This window comes from Pristiophorus japonicus, chromosome 7, assembly GCF_044704955.1.
Source record: "Pristiophorus japonicus isolate sPriJap1 chromosome 7, sPriJap1.hap1, whole genome shotgun sequence".
Taxonomy (NCBI): domain Eukaryota; kingdom Metazoa; phylum Chordata; class Chondrichthyes; family Pristiophoridae; genus Pristiophorus; species Pristiophorus japonicus.
Genome location: NC_091983.1, coordinates 79,158,688 through 79,173,161, shown reverse-complemented (window position 1 = coordinate 79,173,161; position 14,474 = coordinate 79,158,688). Strand labels below are relative to the sequence as shown.

The 14,474-nt window shown below is 44.6% G+C and overlaps 1 protein-coding gene across 4 annotated transcripts in view; it reads right to left on the bottom strand.

The window, feature by feature from the left end:
• The window catches only part of ldah (lipid droplet associated hydrolase), a 414,051-nt gene that overhangs the window by 206,725 nt on the left and 192,852 nt on the right, over nt 1-14,474 (bottom strand). The window lies entirely within an intron of this gene.

Sequence of the window (14,474 nt, the reverse complement as noted above, 5' to 3'; positions counted from 1 at the left end):
AAGTATGAACTACTGCTCTGGTTTTAACTGAAGATAAGTCTGGACAACTGCAATGAATTACTTTCACAAAGTCAGACAGAGAGCACTCAGTACCTTAACAGTACATAAAGCTTGATGGCACATAATTTCTATGGATTAGAAATCCATACTTTGATGCAGAATTTGTATTTGTATTATGGTAAATACTTTATCCATTACAATATATTACCACACTTCCAAAATTGTTCGCCATTAGACTTGAAATATAATTTGAATGTCCCTACATTCTTAAATCTATTAGCTTGTAAACTACACCAAATTCCTAAGAATGCTAAATATACATAGCATTTATTATTTCTATGTCGTGATGGATCTCAAAAGACCAACAAATCTCTCCCCCCGCCTCCCCCCCAAAAAACTAAACAAGGATATTTAGGAGGACTTTCTATAAATAAAGAGTGGTGGGAATGTGGAACTCACTGCCATATGGAGTGGTTGGAACAGATAACATTAACACATTTAAGGAGAGGCTTTCATGTCCTATCTATAATGGGGTACCACAAACTGTATATTGTGGCCTAACCATTATTTCTTTACTCTATGCTTTGATTTATAAAACCCAAATGCCCAAATTGTTTTAACAAACCTCTTGTGGCACATCTGAAAATCTATATACAGTACATTTACTGCATTCCCTTTATCTATTCAGTCATCTCTTCAAAAAAACTGTTACATTTGTCAAATACAATGTGTCTTTAACAAATCTACACTGACTGAACTTAATTAATCTAGGCACTGCTAAATATGAATTATGAACTCTAAGAAGTTGCCCACAACTGACATTGGCTTTAATCTGCCAATCAGAAAGTAGCCGTTTCTAATCTTGCTGACCTAGGATGTTTAAAAAGCAGTGGTTGGAACCCATACACTCATCAGAATAGACAGTTACAAATTATAGGTTATCCAATATAAAACAAATGTGAAAAAAGTAATAAACGCTGGTTCATCCATAGCTAGATTTCAATATTGCTATTTCACAGAATGCAAAAGCGTGCAAAGATGAAAGGGCCAACAGACTGGATAAAAGAAGGTTGTTATGCCAGATTCTGCTCCAGATTACATCTTGGACATCTCTGTTCTTTGTGATGTACATAATCAGCACAAAATCTCTTTACTAGTCCTACTTCAGTAATGTTCTTATAGTTTTGGGTTACAGTATTTTCTTCTAAAAATATAATTACTGTTAAAATAAAAACAGTGTATTTTTTTCAGCAGGTATAACAAGGCTGATTCTTCTATACCACAGATTGTAATATTAGTCAGAAGGGCAACAAGTAAATCTGTGTATATTGGGCAGGATTATCTCTAGCGTAAAGGCAGCACATTTACAGTTGGTGACTACAGCAAAAAGCCTGTTTCCACGCAACATCTACACATTCTCTCAACGCAGTATTGTGGTTCCTAGTTTAAACATTCAAATTTTGGCTAACACTTCATGCTCCATTCTTAGCCACTACAGCAGGCTATTGTGAGCTGATCGCAGAAGAAACAATCTAACTCCTCCAATGGCTCAGTTGATAGTGTGCCGCCCAATGTGGCGGAGTAGGCCATTCAGCCCTTTGAGCCTGCACTATCATTCAATATGATCATGGCTGATCATGCAACTTCAGTATCCCATTCCTGCTTTCTCTCCATACCCCTTGATCCCTTTAGCTGCATGGGCCACATCTAACTCCCTTTTGAATATATCTAATGAACTGGCCTCAACAAATTTCTGTGGTAGAGAATTCCACAGGTTCACAATTCTCTGAGTGAAGAAGTTTCTCCTCATCTCGGGCCACATCTAACTCCCTTTTGAATATATCTAATGAACTGGCCTCAACAAATTTCTGTGGTAGAGAATTCCACAGGTTCACAATTCTCTGAGTGAAGAAGTTTCTCCTCATCTCGGTCCTAAATGGCTTACCCCTTTTCCTTAGACTGTGACCCCTGGTTCTGGACTTCCCCAACATCGGGAACATTCTTCCTGCATCTAACCTGTCCAATCCTGTCAGAATTTTATGTTTCTATGAGATTCCTTTTCATTCTTCGAAATTCCAGTGAATATAAGCCTAGTCGATCCAATCTTTCTTCATATGTCAGTCCTGCCATCCCGGAAATCAGTCTGGTGAACCTTCGCTGCACTCCCTCAATAGCAAGAATGTCCTTCCTCAGATTAGGAGATCAAAACTGTACACAATATTCAAGGTGTGGCCTCACCAAGGCCCTGTACAACTGCAGTAAGACCTCCCTGCTCCTATACGCAAATCCTCTCGCTATGAAGGCAACATGCCATTTGCCTTCTTCACCGCCTGCTGTACCTGCATGCCAACTTTCAATGACTGGTGTACTATGACACACAGGTCTCGTTGCACCTCCCCTTTTTCTAATCTGTCACCATTCAGATAATATTCTGCCTTCGTGTTTTTGCCCCCAAAGTGGATAACCTCACATTTATCCACATTATACTGCATCTGCCATGCATTTGCCCACTCACCTAACCTGTCCAAGTCACCCTGCAGCCTCTTAGCATCCTCCTCACAGCTCACACTGCCACCCAGCTTAGTGTCATCTGCAAACTTGGAGATATTACATTCAATTCCTTCGTCCAAATCATTAATGTATATTGTAAATAGCTGGGGTCCCAGCACTGAGCCCTGCGGCACCCCACTAGTCACTGCCTGCCATTCTGAAAAGGACTCGTTTATTCCGACTCTCTGCTTCCTGTCTGCCAACCAGTTCTGTATCCATGTCAATACATTACCCCCAATACCTTGTGCTTTAATTTTGCACACTAATCTCTTGTGTGGGATCTTGTCAAAAGCCTTTTGAAAGTCCAAATACACCACATCCACCGATTCTCCCTTGTCCGCTCTACCAGTTACATCCTCAAAAAATTCGAGAAGATTTGTCAAGCATGATTTCCTTTTCATAAATCCATGCTGACTTGGACCCATCCTGTCACTGCTTTCCAAATGCGCTGCTATTACATCATTAATAATTGATTCCAACATTTTCCCCACTATCGATGTCAGGCTAACTGGTCTATAATTCCCTGTTTTCTCTCTCCCTCCTTTTTTAAAAAGGCACTGAGTGTTTCAATCCTCAGTCTGTACTGAATTAGCTGATCTCAACTGCAACAGCAAGAATGGCACTCTGCATGCACGAGGGCCCCCCCATACCCCCAACCACCACCGAGCACAGGGCAGGAAAAATATCATTTAGGATTCCAACTATTGATTGCTATTCAGTGACCGCTGCTGCAGAGCTTGCATGTGCCACAAGGTAATGATTGTTTCTCTAGTCGTACGTGATTCAGGGCTAGAATTTGCAATGGTTCACCACCTGGTTTCTGGGCGGTATTGGCCGTTTTGGGCGATAACCAGGTCAGCGAGAAATTGCCCAGCTGAGTTACACCGGTGGTTTCGAAGTATCTCTGGGGAGCAGACAGCCGGCATGCACTATCCATAGATCGTCATGGCGCGATATTTGGCTCAGCGGTGACCCGTAGGTAAGTATAAAAAAAACTCCCACGAGAATCAGCGGAGCTGGGCATTAGGTGAGTAGCTCTGCAAGAAAAAGGTAAATAATTGATTTTTTTATTAATTATTTTAAAATTCTGTTGTGGTGATTTAAGTTAAAAGGGTCCTGAGAATGTTTTTATGATTTTTTATGTTATGTTTTATGAAAAAGTATTTTTAGTGTTTTTCTCCTCCTAGGCCCAACCCGCAGCCTTGGGGTAAATTTTTAGTAAACTCATTAATTGTCAATTATTTTCTTTAAGAACCTTCCAGTCAACCCAAAATTCACCTTTTTTGCCGAATATCGGGGTGCAACGCCCATTTTGTTCGCTGGGCGGATTTTTTTTGGGGGGGAGGTTTTCGCCGGCGATAATCTTGGGAATCATAGTGATCTCTTGGGTAGCAATTGGGTGCTGGCAGATTATTAGTAAATTCTAGCCCTCTGACTGAACTTAGCACTCTCCACTCCCAAAAAAACTAATCAGCACTCACTGTCTAGGCAGAAGTATTGAAGGAATAAACATAAATAGATTGAAAAATAAAACTCAAGTTCCCAATAACTATTCTTAATTGTTTGAATTTAGAAAAGAATAGACTTCACCAACAATGCCCCCCCCCCCCCCCCCCCGTGCCCCCCGCCCTCCATCCCTTTAAGCTAACTGGGCAGCTTCTGGACTAAGAAACCAAGGACACCAGCAAAAATAGTGCTGCACAAAAGCAAGAAAATAACTGCTATCAGGATTCACATGTCCGAAAGAAAGAAAAGATTTAACAACAACCTTTCTTTAAAGTAACCACAGTTAAATCCTGAGGACTGTGGGACAAATATTTTTAATTCAACTTGCAGCATGTCACAATTTTAGAATTTGAGGAAAAATTGTATAGCTAGTATAGTTAAGCCTATTTTAGACAGCAATAAACACAAACTATGCTCCATGGTAGCTGCTCTGAAAAAAGTTAAAATGTTTCATTTCTACGTCAGAGCATCTTTGAATTGTGGTGAAATTGACAATAGAGACTACCAGAGCACAATTCTTTACACATGAGGAAATATGTATCTAGTTCAGCCCAAGAGTATTTTTTTCAAAGTAGATGGAAAGGCCTTAAAAATCTGACATGACAGTGTTTCAGCCATTTGGTCACACAGCAAGGCACTGCTCCTTTACCCTTGCAAACCCACCGGCAGGAAAAATACAGCTCAATCAACAGATGTCTTTTCACCTCTGTCATTAACACCTCTTAACATTCCAAGTGTCACTAAGGACGTTAATTTATTACAGGAGTAGATGTACTAGTAATAACCACATTTCGATTCATTAAAACGGTGCAGTGGCATTTTTTTTTGTTCCAGCTGCACTTCCCTCCTCCCCCTGACCCCATTCAGACCTCCACCCGCCACCGCAGTTGCAAAAGAATAACAGCAGAATTTATACATACTGTGTTAATCAGCTGGTACTCCAGGCTATTAACATTCTAGACCTTCCAACATGAAAGTGCCACTTGGTTTCATTCAACACTCTTTATCACATGGGTTGAATCACTGAAACTTCTACATTTAACTATACACCTTTTTTAAAGTCCATATTTACATTGGCAAGTGCACATCATTCCTTCTGTTTTTCCTCCTAAAATATATTTTATTGTAATCAAAATCATGGAGCTGGGGAGGCATACAACTTTCTACACTGGAAGAGGCATAGGAATATAAATACACAACTGCCCTCTGCTCATGATATTATTTCAGTTGCTCAAGTTAAAATATCTTTGTTTAAACGTATTAGAATAGATACAATTTAAACTGATTAAAATATTAGACATGTATTTCAAAAGACATGCGCCCATTTATCAATAAAAAAAATTCTAGTACAGAAAAACAGTGAATGATAAGATTATGAAAGTAAAACATTGTAATACAAAACAAATCAACCAAATAAAGATGTGCCTTGTCAGCAACTTCGTGTTTCACCAGTGTTAACTGCAACAATAGATTCCGTTTCTCAACTTTTGTTTGTATGTTAGTTATTTTATTTAAAATTCATGGTACAATAAAAATCATGTTAAGAAAAATGTTACTCTTCCTAGAAATATGAACACATTTCTGTATTTCTGTAATCTGAAGGGGCATTGCATAAACTTGCGTGCGTTCTGCAAAATGGAAAGGGGGAGGTAAAACAACACACTATAGTTTGTATTTTGCAACTTTAAGGAAAACCAAGCAAGCCATAATTTAAATAGCACTATTAAATGCTAAGAAAATACTTTCCATCATTTTTTTTCCTTCGCCAATTTTCTTCCTTCGCTCCTTTCCTGACAGCATTGAATCCCCTTGCTTGGCTACGGTTCCACTGTTAACCTCGAGCACCTCACCGAAACAGTCATTCTTCATATGTGAGCCATGACAGTGGGTCTCTGCTGGTTACTTGGTCATAGGGAGCATCACATTTCAGCCCAATTCTGTCCTCACTCAATAATTCTTTCAATAGGGGGCAGTGAACAAGAGCTGAAACCCTATTTAAATTTCTCCCCTCTCATCTTTGGATACTTAAATCAACGGTAACAGTCCCGCTCCAGAGACTTCAGCACAAAATCTAGTACTGTGCAGTACTGAGGGAGGAGACATTAAACCAAGGCCCCGTCTGCCCACTCGGATGGACATAAAAGATCCCATGACAATATTCAAAGAAAAGCAGGGCAGTTCTCCCAGGTATCCTGGCCAATATTTATCCTTCAACCATCATCACCAGCATCACAGGCAGTCCCTCGAAATCGAGGAAGACTTGCTTCCACTCTAAAAAGTGAGTTCTCAGGTGACTGAACAGTCCAAAACGGGAATTACAGTCTCTGTCACAGGTGGGACAGACAGTCATTGGAGGAAAGGGTGGGTGGGGAATCTGGTTTGCCGCACGCTCCTTCCACTGCCTGTGCTTGTTTTCTGCATGCTCTCGGCGACGAGACTCGAGGTGCTCAGCACCGCCTCCACTTCGGGTGGTCTTTGGCCAGGGATTCCCAGGTGTCAGTGGGGATGTCGCATTTTATCAAGGAGGCTTTGAGGGTATCCTTGAAACATTTCCTTTGCCCACCTTGGGCTCCCTTGCTGTGTAGGAGTTCCGAGTAGAGCGCTTGCTTTGGGAGTCTTGTGTCAGGCATGTGAACAATGGAGCTGGTCGAGTGTGGTCAGTGCTTCGATGCTGGGGATGTTGGCCTGATCGAGGATGCTAATGTTGGTGCATCTGTCCTCCCCCAGGGATTTGCAGGATCTTGCACAGACATTGTTGGTGGTATTTCTCCAGCGATTTGAGGTGTCTACTGTATATGGTCCACATCTCTGAACCATACAGGAGGGTGGGTATCACGATAGCCCTGTAGACCATGAGCTTGGTGGCAGATTTGGGGGCCTGATCTTTGAACACTTTCTTCCTCAGGCAGCCGAACGCTGCACTGGTGCACTGGGGGCGGTGTTGAACCTCGTCGTCGATGTCTGCCCTTGATGATAATAGGCTCCCGAGGTATAGAAAGTGGGGCACATTGTCCAGGGCTGCGCCGTGGATCGTGATGATTGGGGGGGGGGGTTGCAGTGTTGTGTGGCAGGGTCAGGTTGGTGGAGGACCTTTGTCTTACGGATGTTTAGTGTAAGGCCTATGCTTTCGTATGCCTCAGTGAAAATATTGACTATGACTTGGAGTTCAGTCTCTGAATGTGCGCAGACGCATGCGTCGACTGCGTACTGTAGCTCGACGACAGAGGTTGGGACGGTCTTGGATCTGGCCTGGAGACGACGAAGGTGGAACAGGTTTCCATGGTTCTGTAGTTTAGTTCCACTCCAGCGGGGAGCTTGTTGAGAGTCAGATGGAGCATTGCAGTGAGGAAGAGCAAGAGGGTTGGTGCGATAACACAGCCCTGCTTGACCGCGGTCCGGACGTGGATTGGGTCTGTTGGTTAGGATCACGGCTTGCATGTCGTCATGGAGCAGGTGGAGGATGGTGACAAACTTTTGGGGGCAGCCGAAAGTCCCTCGTGGTTGACAGTGTCAAAGGCCTTTGTAACCAACATGATTAAGAGAGATTATCTGGATAGTATCACATTGCTATTTGTGAGACCTTGCTGTGCGCAAATTGTCTGCCACGTTTCTGATGTAAAAATATTGACCAATGTTCCCATTAATTTCTTTTTGGGTGCGAGACACCTTTAAGAGGCTGTGCGACCCATTCACTATAACGCGGATGCACAGATTTTCCGACATAAAAAGCGGCGAGCCGGCTCCGCGGGAGGAGTAGAGCATTGTGAGGCCATGTGGCCCGAAGTTTAAAGAGAAAATTGACACTGACTACACTTGGAAAAGTACTTCATTGGTTCAAAAGTGTTTTGGAATGTCCGGTGGTCATGAAAGGTGCTATATAATTGCAAGTCTTTTTTTTCCTACTGCTGCCCCAGCTGAGAAAAGTTCATTTAGCATAGAACGCGGATCAACTCAGAGTTATTTCTCGTTTGTATGCCACAGCTACTCACTAGATAAACTCATTCCAATATCGGAAACTTTAATGTTGTATATAGAATGCCTTTTTTTATTTGTTCCGGAGATGGGGGCGTTGTTGGCAAAGCCAACATTTATTGCCTATCCCTAATTGCCCTCGAGAAGATGGTGGTGAGCCGCCTTCTTGAACTGCTGCAGTCCACGTGGTGAAGGTACTCCCACAGTGCTGTTAGGGAGGGAGCTCCGGGATTTTGAGTAAACGCCGATCAAGGAACGGTAATATATTTCCAAGTCAAGATGGAGTGTAACTTGCAGGTTATGGTGCTCCCATGCGCCTGCAGCCCTTGTCCTTCTAGGTGGTAGAGGTCGCTCGTTTGGGAGCTGCTGTCGAAGAAGCCTTAGCAAGTTGCTGCAGTGCATCTTTTAGATGGTACACACTGAAGTCATAGTGGAAAGAGTGGATGTTTAAGGTGGTGGATGGGGTGCCAATCAAACAGGCTGCTTTGTCCTGGATGGTGTCGAGGTTCTTGAGTGTTTTTGGAGCTGCACTCATCCAGGAAAGTAGAGAGTATTCCATCACACTCCTGACTTGTGCCTCGTAGATAGTGGAAAGGCTTTGGAGAGTCAGGAGGTGAGACACTCGCTGCAGAATACCCAGCCTCTGACCTGTTCTTGTAGCCACAGTATTTATGTGGCTGGTCCAGTTAAGTTTCCGGTCAATGTTGACCCCCAGGATGTTGATGGTGGAGGATTTGCCGACGGTAATGCCATTGAATGACAAAGGGCAATGATTAGATTCTCGCTTGTTGGAGATAGTCATTGCCTGACACTTGTGTGGCGCGAATGTTACTTGCCACTTATCAGCCCAAGCCTGAGTGTCGTCCAGGTGCATGCGAGCATGGACTACTTCATTATCTGAGGAGTTGCAAATGGAACTGAAGACTACAATCATCAGCGAACATCCCCACTTCTGACCTTATGATGGGAGGGAAGGTCATTGATGAAGCAGCTGATGATGGTTTGGCCTAGGTCATTGCTGAGGAACTTCTGCAGCAATGTCCTGGGGCCGAGACGATTGACCTCTAACCACCACAACCATCTTCCTTTGTGCTAGGTATGACACCAACCAATGGAGAGTTTTCCCCCTGATTACCATTGACTTCAATTTTACTAGGGCTCCTTCACGTCTCACTCAGTCAAATATTGCCTTGATGTTACGTGCAGTCACTCTCATCTCCCCTCTGAAATTCAGCTCTTTTGTCCATGTTTGTTACCAAGGCTGTAATGAGGTCTGGAACCGAATGGTCCTGATGGAACCCAAACTGGGCATCGATGAGCAGGTTATTGGCGAGTAAGTGCCGCTAAATAGCACTGTCGATGGCACCTTCCATCACTTTGCTGATGATTGAGAGTAGACTGTTGGGGCAGTAATTGGCTGGATTGGATTTGTCTTGCTTTTTGTGGATAGGACATACTTGGGCAGTTTTCCACATTGTCGGGTAGCTGTACTGGAATAGCTTGGCTAGAGGTGCAGCTATTCTGGGGCACAAGTCTTCAACACTACAGCTGGGGTGTTGTCGGGGCCTATATCCTTTGTTGTATCCAGTGCACTCAGCTGTTTCTTGATAGCATGTCGAGTGAAATGAATTACTTAGCTCTGTCTATATAGCATGCTGCTTCTGCTGTTTCTGAGTATTGCTCTGATCTGTAGATCTTGGGAGTTTCAAGACGCTTTTGAACAAAATGAGGAATATGTTGCAGCTTTATAACTGAAAATGGTACCACTTTCGTAAATATTTAGATAATGATTCCATGCACTGAAAGAATTATCTTTAAGTCTTATTTTTTGTGCAGCCTTTCATTATGGATTAAAGTAATTTATCTGTGATCAAACATTAAAAGTAATATATGTCACTCCACTTTTCAATGTTCTGTTAAAAATTCATCATCCGCTCACCTTTCCCTGCAAAATAAAATCCAATTTGTATTGAAATTCCTGAAATTTTTTGGAGCAATAGATTTAAAGAAGCACGGGCTGCTAAGTTAAAATTTGAATGGGTATAAACATAAGTAGACAGCAAAACTATATTCTGAAAACTTGTATTTTAGACTGAGTAATATTAGACGCAAAAAAATAAACACCAGACTTGTAAAAGTAAGAAAGGATATTTGATTGTAACCTAGTCAATACAGAATTTATCCCACGTAAAGGGGACTAACTGGATCATGGGATCCATGGACTAAAGAAAAGTGATTTGTATAGACTCCTCTCGAGCACATTACATATTTTATTCAATGGTATAGTGTTATGCATGCAGTTTATAAGGACAGTTTATAAGGCATCAGGAGCAGATGGAAGCCCTGTTGAGGCACTAAAGTATGGCGGAGAGGCACTATTGATACGAATGCATGACCTCATCTCTCTTGTCTAGAAGGAGGAGAGCATGCTGGGAGATCCCAGAGATGCCATAATCGTGACCATCTTCAAAAAAGGGGACAAGTCTGACTGCGGCAGCTGCAGAGGAATCTCCCTGCTGTCAGCCACTGGGAAAATCATCGCAAGAATCCTACTCAACTGTCTTCTCCCTGTGGCTGAAGAGCTCATCCCAGAGTCACAATGCGGATTCCATCCACTAAGGGGTACAATGGACATGATCTTCACCGTGTGACAACCACAAGAGAAATGCAAGGAACAGCACCAACCCTTGTACATGGCCTTCTTTGACCTCACAAAGGCCTTTAACACTGTTAACCGTGAGGGACTATGGAGAGTCCATGATCAGATCAGCCATGATCTTATTGAATGGCGGAGCAAGCTCGAGGGGCCATATGGTCTATTCCTGTTCCTATTTATTATGTTCTTATGTCCTCCTCCGGTTCAGCTGCCCCCCGAAGTTGGTTACCATCCTCCGTCTGCTCCACGATGACATGTAAGCGGTGATCCTGATCAACGGATCCACCATAGACCGGGGTCAAGCAGGGCTGCGTCATCGCACCAATGCTCTTCTCGATCTTCCTTGCTGCAATGCTCCATCTCACTCTCAACAAGCTCCCAGCTGGAGTGGAACGAAACTATAGAACCAGTGGGAATCTGTTCAACCTTTGTCGCGTCCAGGCTAGATCAAAGGCCGTCCCATCCTCTGTCATCGAACAACAGTAAGCGGACGACGCTTGCATCTACGCACATTCAGAGGCCGAACTCCAAACCATCATCAACATCTTCACCGAGGCTTACGAAAGCATAGGCCTTACACTAAACATCCGTAAGACAAAGGTCCTCCACCAAACTGACCCCACCACACAGCACTGTCCCCCGGTCATCAAAATCCACGGCGTGGCCTTGGACAATGTGGACCATTTTCTATACCTCGGGAGCCGACTACCAGCAAGGGTAGACATCAATGACGAGGTCCAACGCCGCATCCAGTGTGCCAGTGCAGCCTTCGGTCGCCTGAGCAAGAGAGTGTTTGAAGACCAGGACCTCAAATCTGGCACCAAGGTTATGGTCTACAGGGCAGTAGTAATACCTGCCCTCCTCTATGGCTCAGAGACGTGAATTATAAATAGTTGACACCTCAAAGTGCTGGAGAAGTACCATCAGCGCTGCCTCCACAAGATCCTACAAATCCTAGATGCACCAATGTCAGTGTTCTCGCTCAGGCCAACATCCTAAGCACAGACCACACTTGACCAGCTCCATCGGGTGGGCCACATTGACCGCATGCCCGAAACGAGACTCCCAAAGCAAGCTCTACTCGGAACTCCTACATAGCAAGCAAGCCCCAGGTGGGCAGAGGAAATGTTTCAAGGACACCCACAAAGCCTCTTTGAAAAGTGCAACATCCCCACCGGCACCTTGGAATCCCTGGCCCAAGACTGCCCAAAGAGAAGGAAGAGCATCCGGGAGGGCGCTGAGCACCTCGAGTCTCGTCGCTGAGAGCATGCAGAAATCAAGTGCAGAAAGCAGAAGGAGCATGCGGCAAACCAGACTCCCCACACACCCTTTCCTTCAACCGCTGTCTGCCCCATCTGTTACAGAGACTGTAATTCCTGCATTGCACTGTATAGTCACCTGAAAACTCACTTTTAGAGTGGAAGCAAGTCTTCCTCGATTTCGAGGGACTGCCTCTGATGATGATGATTATAAGAACATTTTTGAAATGTTTTGAAATGTGTGAAAACTGCTCGAGCTAGCTACTTTACAGCTGCTATGATCATGCATTAAGTAACCACAGTACAAACAGAATAAGTCCTAATCGTCTCTGGTGGTTCCTGATGGACCAAGGTAACATAATCGAATACATAGCACAATCCAATTTGTTTAGCAATGAATTTCTGTAATGGTTTGGCAATCGCATTAGAGGAATTAATATAGGGCCTAACAAAAGTCCTTTATCCTGTTTACATAGTTGGAAATCTCCTCTCAAAGGAAGAAGTGTAAGTAGTTGGTTAAAATCTTAAGGGGAGAAATTTGGTATTGTCCCGTTTGGGGGCGGTCGCCTTCGGAAGGCACGAGATGCAGCGCCAAGCACAGTAGTCTCGCCCCTCTTGAGAAATTCAGGTTACCGCCCCTGGAAAAAGGTGGAGCGCTAAATCAAGCACTTGGCCGCGCAGCGCTGCCGTGTCCGAGGGGCCCTTCCCTCAATTAAAGGGAAGGGCCCATGCTGCCGACTCTGCAAAAGAAAAAGCGACCTAGGTGGACCACCATGGAGCAGAGTGCCGGGCTGAGCAATTTCAGCCAGGACTCCGTGAAGAAACTGCATCAGGAGCGGCAACAAAAAGGTAAAAAAAAAAAAGTCATTTGGTCACCTCGCCTTTCATTTTCACCCCGGTAGCGGCCGGCCCCCCGTTGCGCAACCTCTGCAGCAGTCGGTGTTATCGACCGGTGCTGCTGCAGGGGATGAAAGCAAATTTCGGGACCTGGGTGCCAACGGGGCACCACGAAGTCGGCGCACCGCGTCTAACTACGCCGTTCGAAGCAGCTGGGGAAATTTGGGCCCTTTATGTCAGATTACATCATCCACTGTATTTATCTTTTCATATAGTTTTATTAATTGTTTGGCTCCATTCAACCTGCTGAGTGCTGCTCAGTGATTTGCATATACGTTTGTACAACTTTCAGGTCTGACTCTTTAGTGGAGGCCTGTGGGCTGCAGAGACCTGCTTGGCAAGGTTCACCCTGAGGATGGGAGGAGTATTGGGAGGTCAACACCCGGTACATCTGCTCAGAAGCAGGGTGGCACGCAGGAGAAGGCGTCGCCATCAGAACCGTGCAGAGAGGCAGCGGGCAAGGGAGGCAGCATTCTGTGCCAGACCAGTGTGCCCACCATCATGACCGCCCAAATCAGAATTGCAGTTGGCTGCTTTGGGACAGGGGATATCCTCTGTGGCTGTTCACTCCTCTACGGAGCCCCAGGACGGTGCCAGAGCATACATACAATGACGCTCATTGTGCCACCAGGTGCATCATCGAGCAGTGCATAGGCATCCTCAAGCAGAGGTTCTGGTGCCTGGACTCTCCTCAACGGGTCTCCATCATCGTCGTGGTTTGCTGCATGCTGCACAACCTGCCCATCATGAAGGGACAGCCGCTGGAAGTCGAGCCAGCAGTACCACCTGAGGAGGAGGAGGAGGATCCTCGTCGCCCCAGAGCTAGGAAGCGTCGACCCATCGCCACCCTGGAAGGGCCGGGTGCAGCCTGGCCAGCACCCTCCTGGGAGGGTGCGTCCTCACATATATGGAGGTGCCTGACACCTCCCCTCCAATCTCCCTCCATGCATTATGTACTGGCTGACTGCCAAGTCTCCCCACGTCAGGAAATAGTATTCTTTTTCTGTCCTCCACACCGTCCAGCCTCATATCAGTGAACCTGTTGGCTCTCCTTGCACCTCTTACACCAGCCATCCTTCCCAACTCCTTCCCCCCTCAGGGCCTTGCAGCAAACCCTGGACTTTTTAAAGGCCAGGGAGCAGTTGGCTCGTTAGAAACCCTTACCTGAATACTGAATTTCTCAATGGTGATAACGCTCAAATTAAGAAAGCCACACTGCTGAAAAATCTACTTTGGAAGGGTTCATTAGTGCTGGAACCCATTTGTTCATTTCTGGAGCTGAATATGGGGTGGCCCAGCTACGAAAAAATTTTGACGTTAATGGACACAAAAAGATGGGGGGGAACACCTTTTGGGCCCTTCATGTTTTATATTGTTTTCTTGGGTATCTTTTATGAGTTGAGACTATGATATAAAATGATAAGATTAACTTGGAACGCAGGTTTATAACATTGGATCTTTCATGGACAAAGCTTGTCGATTCCTATTTTGGCATTGTGATTAGGTAGGAGACTTTCGTGAACAAAAAAAGCCCAAAATGGTTGACAACCACACTCAAGAGTGGAGAGTTTTTAAAGCAGTCACAGATGTACTCAAAATTCCAGGATAAAGATGTGAGTTTCAGAACACCAAGG